General features: G+C 40.8%; 1 protein-coding gene across 1 annotated transcript in view; it reads right to left on the bottom strand.

Moving 5' to 3' along the window:
• MAML2 (mastermind like transcriptional coactivator 2) overlaps positions 1 to 12770 on the bottom strand; it is a 148214-nt gene that overhangs the window by 67842 nt on the left and 67602 nt on the right. The gene's annotated exons all lie outside the window — the stretch shown is intronic.

Raw genomic sequence — 12770 nt, 5'->3', positions numbered from 1 at the left:
CACCCAGGTGGTGCAGTGGATAAAGTGCCAGGCCTGGAGTCAGGAAGAACTGACTTCAAATTTAGCCTCCTTATCTATAAAATGGAATAATAGTACCTACCTCCCAAGGTTGTTGTGAGGATCAATCGAGATCATAACTGTAAAGTGCTTAGCGAAAAAACAAAAAATAACTCTATATGTACTCTGCGTGTCTGGCACATAGGAAGCTCTGTATAAATGTTAGTTATTGTCATCATGATCATCTTGCAGTCCCTAGCATGGTGTTTTGAACCTAGTAAGTGTTAAATAAATGTATGTTGATTTGACTTGAGGGCAAGGATTGTTTACAATTGAAACCAATGGCTCACATTGATGAGATCACAGCTCCCTGAAGTATCAGATGAACGGGAGAGACAATAAATTCTGTTTAGTTCAGAGGAGGCAGAGATTACAGTCAGCTTAGGCTGTTAGGAAAAGCTTCATGCAGGTTGTGAAACTAGTCCAATATTTCCTTGATAATTCTGTCCACAACATAAGCCAGTTTTTAGAAGTCAAAATGATAGCCTGACTATTGAGGAGCTCAAGTATGAGCTTGTTCTGCAATATTTGTTGTTGGGCTTCACAAAACCTGTTTTATATCTGAAAAAAAATTCTCCTTGCTCTGCATGTACTGATACAGTCATACAGAGACTTCGTTTGGGTCTGAGTTCTCTGAGTTTGCAATATCATGCAAACACTATTGTTTGTTGAGTCATTTCAGTCAGCTCCAATTCTTTGTGACCCCATTTGGGGTTTTCTTGGCAAAGATACTGGAGTGGTTTGTCATTTCCTTCTACAGCTCATTTTATAGATGAGGAAATTAAGGCAAACAGGGTTAAATGACTTGAGCAGGGTCACAGAGCTAATAAGTGGCTGAGGCTGGATTTGAACTCAGTAAAATGACTCTTCCTGACTCCAAGCCCAGTGCTCTACCACGGTGACACCTAGCTGCCCAAAACGCTGTGGTAGGGGTTCTTAATCTATGGTCAATGAAACTGTTTTAAAAAGGTTTGGTAATGAAATTTCAATATAATTGGTTTCTTTTGCAATTCTTTGCATTTATTCTACATATTTAAAAAATATATATAATTTTTTTTCCATAGACTTCATTGGACTGTCAAACGGATCCATGGTACAAAAAAAGGCTAAGAACCTCTGTTCTAGTAAATATACATACATACAAACAGACAGACATACAGACACACAGACATGTATACATAGAGAGAATAATAAGCATCATCCTTCCATTCTTTATTTATTCATCAAACATTTATTTAGCCCGGTGCTAAATAAATTTATTTAGACACTTTGCTAGGGACGAGGGGAGGTAAAAAATCTAGATAAGACATAAGGGAATCTCCCTTGTGGAGCTTACAAACTCTTAAGAAATTTCCCTTAATCCAACTTTAAGAAAGGTAATAACTATTACTCCTATAGGCAGGATGACAGAGGGCTGGATAGGTCAGCTAATGGAGTCCTGATATAATGAGCAAAACAAGCTAGATCTCATTGGAAACACATGCTGATGGGAGGGATCAGGAGGTCTAAGAGGAAAGAGTCCAACAGTTGCATTCTGTCCAGGAAGAGGAAAATCACTTGCAAAGAAGACAGAAGCCTTTGTGGAGGATGGGAGGAAGGGATATTTCCAAGAAGAGGGAAGATAAGATTGCCGTCTACTCTATGGTGGAACTATAATACATTACTTTATTGCTGCCAAATAGAATTCAAATGTAATCTAAAGGACACTCTTTATAAACCTAACTTCCCAATGGAAAGAGAAATTCTTCTGGAGCTTATTCTGAACACAGATGGCAAATACATTTCCACTGAATATATTATCTTTTCCTGTCAAAGGATGACCAGAATCTATGAGAAATCCCAATTTACCTCCTCTAGTATTGTGGGCAATGTATTATGCTTTCCCACTATCAAAGTCCTCGTGGTGTGGCAGTGGTCCTGCATCCTTAAAGGCTGTGCCAACGGGGCCTAAGCTCTGGCATGTCCTATCATAAGGGTAAGACTTTAAATAGAGGCTAGCAATGGATTGTGCATCTGCTGGCTAAGGACCAGATTGAAGAAGTTGAGAGATACTCATCCTCAGAGGATGGGCCACCAGGTGATGAATTTCTTTTCCATCCAAATTACTTCCCCAAGACCATCTCCTAAAATGTAGTATTCTTTACATGCACTGAGAAACCCAAGATCCTTGAAACATTATAGCAAACCAAGGTGGCAGACTGGAAGAATGCAAAGAACACTGTCCCTGGAGTATAAGTACCTGGGTTCAAGCCCTGCCTCTGAAGCTTATTATTGGCATGAATTTGGGCAAACCTTTTAACTTTCCTTATCATATATATAAAATGAAAAGGTTGGGCTAGATGGCCTCTAAGGTCTCTTCCAGATTTTTATCTGCAATGCTACAATAAAGCCTTGCTACAAATATGGCTTAAAAGTCATTGACTGCTGGCAGCAGAATCTCACCACCATTTTAAGAAAAGATAATTTCTCTCATGAAATCAGGAATCACAAAATCCCTCTGACTCTTCATTCTCAGAGCTTAACACAGTTTGGGCACCAATCATTGGAAGAGTAGGCTACTTGCCTATTTAATATGATTTGGGAGTGGGAGGGGGCCTCTGAGGAGGCCCTCTACCACAAATACTCCTTCCTTCATCTGCCTTGCGGTCTGGAATTCTACCGATAGCAATTCACTGGCATCTTGAAGCCTTTCCCCCTTAATTCTAGTGCTGTCCCTCTCTTGATTATTTCCAACTTATCCTGTCTATAGTTTGTTTATACGTGATTATTTGCATGCGGTCTCCTCCATTCAACTATGAGCTCCTTGAGAGCAGGGGCTGGTTTTTTTGTTTGTTTGTTTGTTTGTTTTTTTGCCTTTACATCCCCAGTACTTAGCCCAGGGCCTGGTACGGGCTGGGTGCTTAATAAATGCTTATTAACTGACTGATTGATGGCTTTCCCTTGCTGAAATGCAGATATCCCTGGGAGGGAGAATAACTTAAGCCCTTGGTTTAACAATAGCCAATATCTTGGGGCATATTAGAAAGGCTGGATGAGAGAAAGAACCTTTAGAAAGGAGGCAGAGGATAGTTGAGGTGTGTTGGAAAAAGAACCAAAGGGAAGATGAGAGGCTGCAAAGGCATGAAGCCCTTTCACAGTTTTGCTGCCCCTACCTACCTACAGCAACTCTGAAATGGGAAGTTTGGTGAATGTGTGTGGTGGTGGGAGAAGGGGTGGGACTGGGAGTGGGGAGAGGGAATTGGGTTCCTAATGGGGGAAACTTCATGACTTCACCTGAGTGATTATGTGGTGTGTGTGGAAAGATCCTGAGTCAGAGGACCTGTGCTTAAATCCCCCTTCTGTTACCTCTGTTACTGAAACTGAGCCTCAGTTTCCTCTTCTAGAAAATGAGGGAGTTGGACTAAAGGGCCTCCACGGTCCCTTCCGGCTTTAAACATTGGATGGAGTCTTTTGTCATTTAGACACCTGAGTTAAACAGAAAATCTCAGCTTTGGGGAGAAATGCCTCTCAGGCTTGCTTGTCTGAGGAGCTAAACAGAAACAGAAATGATTGGCTTACAGAAGTGTTTAGCTGCCAACATGATGTAATCGTGGGGATTGTTTTCTCTTAACCTTTTGTTCCCTATCTGTTTTTTTTCCTCACAGCAAATTTCTGTTTCTTGCCTTTCTGGTTGCTGTTGTTTTCTGTTTTGTCCTTGGCTGTCTTCATTCCTAGGTCTTTCTTGTTTCTGAAAGAAGGGCTGTTAGACCACAAATATTACTTCTGAAAGAAAGAATTAAACCATTTCCTCTTTCTTTCCCTATGCCAGTCTCCTGCCAACCTCATCCCTGTTGATGTTCTGTAACCTTGAGCCCAGGACCCAAACACTGGTCTGGAATGGGGTGGGTAGGGATGGAGAAAAAGTTTGCTGGGGGAGGGAGGGGGAGAAAGTGATGGGAGAGGGGGAGGCAACAGTCTGATCAGACTCAGTGAGGATAAAGCAGTGCTAATGACCAGCATATGCCACCAAGTGTTTTAAAGTTTTTCTGAGCCAAGGTAACTGATGAATTGTAAGAATGCGTTCTTTTCACCGCTTAGAATCTGGGGAAGAAACTTGGGTAAATAAATAGCTTAGCTGGAGGAATATGATGGAAGCTCTTTTACTGAATTGGTAGTCTTTTAAAAGAAAAATTATTTATGTCTGTCAGCAGGATGTTCCATTTACAAACCTGCGCAGGCTAAGGATACATTCTAACAACATCGTTTGCCCCATCCTTTGCACTTTCCAGAATTCTGTCTTTGAGTTAGTGGGGTAAGGTAGTTCTAAAATGGATGGGCCTCTAAAATAACAGCTCTCATTTGCTGAAAGCTCTTACGATCCAGGGTAAAATTTCAGTCTTTGCTTAGACTCTGCTAGCCGTGTGACTATGGGAGGTCAACTGGGCTCCTGGAACCTAGAATAGATTAATGATTCCTTCCTCTTCTCTTCACATTTCATTCCATCCCCCATCTCTGTGCCTCCGGGAGCCTGTACTTGGTGCCTGGAATGCACTTGCTCCTCACCCCTGCCTCAGAATCAGAAATTCCTTCAAGGTTTAACTCTCACCTCCTAACAGAGGTCTGTCCTGGTCCTCTCAGTTACTAGTGCCACCCCTCCACCCCCAAGGAATTTCTTTGTATTTACTTTGCATAAATTTTCATTTTACTTTTCCATGTACACATTGTTTTTCTCCCAATAATATTTAAACCTTGAAAACAGGGACTATTTCATTGTCATTTGTGTATCTCTTGTGTCTGGCACAGTGACTGGCATAGGATAGGGGCTCAATAAATGCTTTATTAAATGAATGAATGGATTTTCCCTTGGCTTACTGGCTTGTGAAGAAAATGCCCCACAGGACTTGAAGTGATGTAGAAATATATATACATGCATACATATTTATATATATATATGCATTCTTCTTATTATCTTATCTTTTCTCATATATTTCAAATAGAAATGGTACTGGGATAAGTTGCCCTATTATTCTTTACTATTATTAGTAATTTTTATTGTTATTAATAAGTACATTGATTAGGCAAAGGAAAACTTTATATCAGTGTATATCTGTATAAAAATATTAGAATCTGATCTGAGGCTCAGGGGAAGATGAGAAATAGAAGTTCTCTTCATTTACTGTCACCACATAGACTGTTGGGGAGACAGTGTGGAAGAGTGGAACGTAGAAGAAGCACACTGGTTCTAGAATCTGGGGCCTGGGTCCAAAGCTGCCCCCCCACTTCCTACCTATGTGGCAAATCAATTAAACTCCCAGACTTTGGTTTCCTCATCCATAAAATAAGAGGGGTTGGATTAGATAGAGTGAGGTCTTTTCCAGTTGTGAATTTGTGAATTTAGGATCCCAGCAGAGGGGCCACAAGGTTCCTAGACAGGGGGAACTCAAACACCCCCAACCAGAGTTCTTGTAATGATGGAGCTCCCCTACAATGGGACCCTAGCATACTTGTCTCACCTGGAGGAGAAAGGGAGTAAAGTCAGCCTGGCTTGGTTGCTGAGAATGTCACAGCCCACAGCTTGGCAATCTGCATATAAAGTAGGCCAATGTTTGTCTTTGGTGCCTTCCCATCTTTGTTTCTAGGCTCCTTTCTTCCACCTCCTAGGTAACCAGTACTTCATGCCCTGGGCTCTAGAATTATTCTTTCACTCCTCTGTTTAAATCACATTCCCTTTACCTAGGAAATGCAATTCAATTTAACAGATATTCATTAACAATCTACTATCTATACAGCACTTTGCCAGGTACTGTGGGCCAGGGGATACAAACATGAATAAAAGTCTCTCCTAAAAGAGTTTATAGTCTAGTATGGGAGTTAGAACAGATAGGGAAATAACTATGATAAAAGTAGATGTTAAAACTCCCATAGGAGAAGCAGAAATAAAATGCCACAGGAGGACAAAGGAAACAGAGATTACTTCCAAGGGGGGAGGTCAAGAAGAATTTCAGGGAGGCAGTGGCAGGACATTTTGGGGGCTGATGATTAATCCAGTTTGGTTTAATTGTAGCACCAGTATTTGAAAAGAAGGTAGGTTGGAGTCACAGAATGGAAGACCTCAATGTCATATTAAGAAGATTGAGCTCTATTCTATAGGTGATGGGGGACCACTGAAGGGTTTTTAAGACATAACCAGAGAATGCTTCAGGAGGATTATGCTGACATCAGTTTGTAGGATAGATTGTAGGGAAGAGAAACTGTGAGTAGGGAGACCAGTTAGGAACCTATATATTGCAATAGTGTAGGGATTAACAGAGGGCAGTGGGAATAGAAAGGAGGAAATGGATATCCTAGACACACAGGATCATAGTATGATTTATTTGGAACTTGAGAGGTCCTTAGGAGGCATCTATCTCTTTCATTTCATTCATAGAAAGGAGGAAATGGATATCCTAGACACACAGGATCATAGTATGATTTATTTGGAACTTGAGAGGTCCTTAGGAGGCATCTATCTCTTTCATTTCATTCATAGAAAGGAGGAAATGGATATCCTAGACACACAGGATCATAGTATGATTTATTTGGAACTTGAGAGGTCCTTAGGAGGCATCTATCTCTTTCATTTTACAAATGAGAAAATTGAAGCCCAGAAAGACGACTTGCCAAAGATCACATAGCCAGTCAATGGGAGGGCTGGAATTAGAACCCAGCTCCTCCGATTCCAAATGTATTATTCTTTGATTGACAGAAGACTAGCACAAGTAGGCTGTGACCTCTCCAACCTGATCTACCGCATGGACCTTTAATCTAGTCAAAGTGGTCCCTGCTTTGTTTTCTAAATACACCATTTGAAATCATATTGATATGCTTTTGGTCATATTATTTCCTGCACTGAAATAATAATAACAGCTAGCATTCATATAGCTCTTTAAGGTTTGCAAAGGGCTTTACACATATTATCTCATTTAATTCTTACAACTTTGTGAAGTATTTTGTATATATGTATGTATCATGTAAGTATGAAGCAGTATTGACCCCCATTTTACATATGGGGAAACTGAGGCTGAAAAAGTTTAAGTGACATACCCAGGGTCACACAGCTAGTATGCATCTGAGGCAAGATTCGAACTCAAGTCATAGTACAGTAGTATAGTAAGTATATTAAGTAGTACATCCATTCTGTGCCACCTAGTTGCTTTTGTCCTTACCATTCCTCTCAGCTTATTTAAGCCTTAACTTTCCTTCAGAGTCCAGCTTAAACCTGCCTAGCTGTACTAGCCCTCAGCTGTTGCTGTCCACCACCACCGCCACCATCATAGCTGCCATTTATAAGGCATTTTAAGGTTTGCAAAACCACACAGAGGGAGCCGCTGGAGATTTTCAAGTTGGGGTGTGATGTGGTCAGACCTGGGCATTAGGCAGATTGCTGCATGGAAGAGAGATCGGAAAAAGGAGATACTGGAAATAAGGGAAACAGTTAGCACATAAATGGAATAATATTGGGAAAGAGATGTTGGTAACAAGGATGTTATTGTATTACTATGTGGTCAGTATAGCAATAATAAATAAATACAACAAGCAGGATCAGCCTTCCCTGAGAGGGGGGGTGAAATGTTTCTGAGTAGGGCAGTCTTCCTTTAATCTTTTATGTACTTCTCCATGCCTCCGCCTCTCTAGGCTCTACCAAGGCCCTACCTAATACACCGACCCCTTCTCTTCCCTTACCTCACTGCCTTGGCATTCCAAAAGAATAGGGAGTCAGCAACTTGGGTTCCAATTTCTGAAAGATTGCCAAGCCCTGTTATATACCATGACTGATTTTTTTCTTGGGGGAGGGGCACTCCTGCTTAATGGATGAGAAAATTAACAGCAAACAATGAAATCTGGACTAAGGTTTATGAATATATAGTCTGCAAAGTGCATTATGAAATAACAAGTTAAAAAAACTCACAGATACATTTTCATTCATTGCCTTCCTTTGATGTCTTAAACAATGAGTCCATGGAGGAGGAAAACATTTTTTTTTTGTTAGGATGAAAACATTCTGATACAATCCATCATGCACTCGGCATTAAACTGATCTTTTTACACTTTGCTGATGAATTCAAGGCAGGAAGAAGGGATTGTTTGAAATGAGCCTAATTTTTTGCATGTGTTGGTAAGCTGTTTTGTTTGTGCAAGTACTTTCTAGGGGAAATTCACTTTAGGGTCTGCAGGAGAAAAACTGAAGCTTGGGATTTTCTTACTTTCACCTTTATTGAAAAGTGATTTCGCTGAATGGCTCTATCTAATGTGTTGTGCTAAAATTTCCAACAGGGCCTGATTGCTTGGTATGACATAATTGAAATGTTTAAGTTTTCTTTCTTCTCTTTTGTTGGCAGAACAGGCAGGAAAAATGCCCATATCTGGCTCCAAAGTGCCTGCTTAGTTACATGCAACTGCTCCTCCACCCTACCCCATAGTGTTTAAGTTTATTTGACAATGAAACTACCTAATTTGAATTCTGCTTGCCAACAAATTCCTTCTGCTGACAAATCTGTGAATTAATCAGAACAAAGCAAGAAAGTGCTAGCCATCCTGGAAGACCTTAGCTTTTTGGCAGGTAAGCATGTTCAAGCACGTTATGAGGAGAAGAAATACGAGGTTGAACATTTTTGGAAAAAGCTATTAAACTTTATATTGTAATGAACCAGTGACAGCTCTGACCCCTCCAAGCTGAAATCTATAGATTTGGAACTTATTATCCAGGATGTCCTGAAGACAGGTAACGATCCATAATTATTACTTCATGGAAAGAGCTTCCCAGCGAATGAATGGGAGAGACATTCTTGGGAAATATCCATGTTTTGCTATGTTTTTCTTTACTTTCCTCTTTAGTTTTCCTTCCCTTCTCTACTTTAAATCATTTGCATTGTTAAGCAGTGTTACTGTTACTCACTAAGTTAAATTCAGATCAAACCCTTTGCAGAACTTTCGTCTCCTATGTAAAACATGCCATTCTTCATTAAAGGAATATGAACCCGGCCCTCCTGGGCATTTCACTAAGTCCTCTTTTTGTCCTAAAGGAAGTAAAAGTCATAAAATGCCATGTGAAAACTCTGCTTATTGTATTTCTAAGTTGATCCAAACCAGGAAATAATGCACATCCTACGAGGAGTTGAAGGCCATTAGACTGGAAGCCAAGAGACCTGGGTCCTAATACTGGCTCTGCCACTAACTAGCTGTATGACCTTGGGTGGGCAAGTTCCTTAACCCCTGTAGTGGGATGTGGTTTCCTTAGCTACAAAACAAGATAGATGATCTTTTTGGTTCTTTTAGATTCTAATATTCTGTGAAACATCTGTGATGAAATTAATAGAACTAGTATGTTTCTGGGAAGGGAAATGGAATTAAAAAGGCCTTTTGATCAATAGAAGTTGGCATTGCCAATGTTCCCCCCTGCCCACAAAAAATAAAACAACTCCCTTCCCCCCAAAAAACCCCAGCTCAACAAACTCTCTTGTGTGTTAACTGACTAGCAGAGGAGATGAAAATGAGTATCTTGTAAGGCTGGCCTCCAAACACTAGCAAAGTTCTTAATTGCTACTGACAGAAATGTGTAATAATAATTCAATTAAACTGGTTTGAATTAGGGAGGGTATAAAGAGCAGTGTTTATTTTATTTGAATTTTACTTGATGGAGTACACTAGGGATGCAGGAAAGTTCACACTCATTCAACAAACATTTATTAAGGCACTGTGGTTTAACGGATAGACAACTGGCCTTGGAGTCAAGAAGTCCTGCGTTCAAGTTCCAGCCCTGACCCATACTGGCTAGGCAAATCACTAAACCTCTGAGCAATCCCAAGAAACTTAAGAATATGTTACAAATGACTTGTCTGATATGCATTGGTGGAGAGAATTTCCCGACATGGACAAACTCACAGATCTAAACCAAAAATGTGTAGGGGGCTTTTCCATGTGCTCAGAAAAAATACAGACATTAAAATCATTTCCCATCTGGATGTTTACCCATACTTCACCACTATCTCCAGAAAATCATCTTCCTGCAAGATCATACCAACTCTGAGACTCACACCTCCTCAGTAACTTTCTGCCTGTGATTAGATGGAGAGGGTGGAGGGTGGACATCCACCAGAAAGCTCCTCTCAGATCCTTCACTTGAGGAGGGGGCCCAGAGCAACCACCTCAGTTTCCCACCTGGCTGCAGGACTATATCATGTCCCCTGCTACAGGTGTTCTTTCCCTCCTTCCTTCCCTCTACCCCCCTTTCCAGCTTATTTTTATGTATTGTCTTTCCCCATTGGATTGTGAACTCCTTACCAACAAGTACTATATCCCTAGTGCTTAGTATAGTGCCTAGTGCAGGAATGGAGAACCTGTGGCCTTGAGGCCACATGTGGTCCTCTAGGTCCTCAAGTGCAGCCCTGACTGAAACTTGAGGACCTAGAAGGCCACATGTGGCTGCAGGTTCCCCACCCCTGGCCTAGTATATAGTAGGAACTCAATAAATGTGTATTGACTGATTAAGATGATACCATTCCTGGCTTCATGAAACTTTCAGTCCAATAGGGAGATATGGCACATACACAAATAACTACAATATATGAAGAGGTTATAAGATATAGATAAACTGTGTACTATGTGAGGTCTAAAGAGGAAAAATCATTACTGACTGGTGATATCAAGGGAGCTTCATGGAGGACATAGCTTTTGAAATGGGGTTTATAGTTATCCTGGTGCCCATCACCAAGTATCCTTTCTTTTGGGACTAAGCACTGTGCTTAGTCATTGAGGATCAGATATGCATCTCTAGGCTGAATCTGTGATGTGTATTATCATTAGTCATATCCTCTTTTTAATGGTCTTTGTCTCTCTGCTCTGGAAAAGCATAGGTTGTAATCACAAGCCCACATGTAGGCATCTGGGGAGTACAGATAGTTTCGAGTACTTTATGACTGTATTTCTTAGAGGAAGATCATGCAAGGCACACAAGGGACCAGTATAGTTATGTTGTTCTAGAGAATTACTTATGCCCTGGAGGCTTACTTATTCATTCTCTCTCATTCTCTCCCAAACTATGGAAGGGTCCATGGTGACTACTGCCAAAGATTGGCTAGTTTGATCTCTGTATGCCAGCTCTGTTCTGTTGTGCTGAGATCATGTAAGTAACTTCTGTTCTTTGACCCAGGGCTAGATAGAAATCCTGGAATCCATTCCAGTACATAGCAAAACAGGTATGGGTGATGGTGAATAGTTTAATTTAGCTAGAGCATGAAGAACATCATGGAAAGTAGTGAGAAGTTGGGCCAGAAAGATAGAGTGATGCTTGATTGTGGAGGACCTTAAATGGTGGGGTAAAAAAGTATGAACTTTGCTTGGAAAGAGTCATTAAAGGTATTTGCCCAGAGGAGAGACATGAACAGACCCTTGCATACAGACAATTAATCTGGCAGAATGCGTGAAGGATGGATTTGAGGCAGGGAGGAGAGAATGAGGGCGTGGAAACATTGATTAGGAATCTCCAGTAAAGGTCCAGGTGGGTGGGTGGTAATAACGGTCTTGTGGTGTCAATGAGAATGGTGAGGAGAAAATTGCTAGGTAATTAGGGTGGGACTTTTTTGTTTTCTCTTTTAGAATCCTTTTCTAACTTTTGGTGAGTCTAGTCTTTCAAATATAATGGCAAACAAAGTGGACTTTTTGTTGTCTTTTGTTTCTTTGATTGAATCAAGAGTCTTTGACCTGCTTAAGAAATAAGAAAGCCTAGTTCACATAGGTTTGAGTCCCATGGCTGTGGTGCCCTCTGACCCTGAGAAGGGTATATAAGATCTGAGGTTGGTGTTTTATTTTGGGGTTCTCACTCACTGGAAGCGTGGCGAGTGATTAGACCATACAAGACTCTGAGTAGCTGTTGTTAAGAGCCCCCGGCTTTGAAAAACCTAGATGTTGTTGTTTCTCTCTCTGGTAACTATATATGTATTGCTATGGATAGGCTGGTTTGTATTATTTGCTCTGTTTATATAATTTCTGCTTGTAATTTCTGTTTGTATTCTCTTTGAAGTTCAGAATGCTGGCTTTTCCCCCTGAAGTAAGTGAATGATATATGTATGTTTAATTAAAATAAGATTGTTAACCCCTTACAGTTGCTTTCCTTGGAAAAGCAGATCAAAGAACCTGTGCTAGCAGCCCTCCCGTGTGCTGGTGTTATTGGCCTTACACAGCCACAGTAGTGGCAAGTAGGCTTGTTACAAAAATGGAAGTCATATTGCAGAGGTTGGAACAATAGGTGATTGGATGAAGGAAGTAAGAAGAAGGGTCAAAGGAATCATCAAGGTTTCTAATGCTGGTGACCCTAGTAGACTATCCTACTTCTGATAGAAACAGGGCAGTCAAGAAGAGAAGCAGGATTGGAGAAAGAAAGATGAGGAGCTGAGTTTAATGTGCTGGTGGGATGGACAAAAGGAAGTGTGGAGCAAAGGAAGGTATAAAAAGGCTGAAAAGGTAGGAAGGAGCCAGATTATGAAGGGTTTTAAAAGCCAAACAAAGGAGTTTTATATTCGATCCTGGAGGTGATGGGCAGCCATTAGAATTTACTGACTAGGCTACTGATGTGGTCAAACCTGCACTTCAGAAATATTGCTCTGTCACTCTGGAGAGTAGATATGAGGTATGAGATGAGTCTGAAAGGTAGGTATGACTATGGTTACACAAAGGGGGCAGTTTCTCACTGCGGAAAA

This window comes from Trichosurus vulpecula, chromosome 2 (genome assembly GCF_011100635.1).
Source record: "Trichosurus vulpecula isolate mTriVul1 chromosome 2, mTriVul1.pri, whole genome shotgun sequence".
Classification (NCBI taxonomy): Eukaryota; Metazoa; Chordata; class Mammalia; order Diprotodontia; family Phalangeridae; genus Trichosurus; species Trichosurus vulpecula.
Note: the sequence above shows the minus strand (reverse complement) of the source record. Positions and strands in the feature narration are given on the sequence as shown.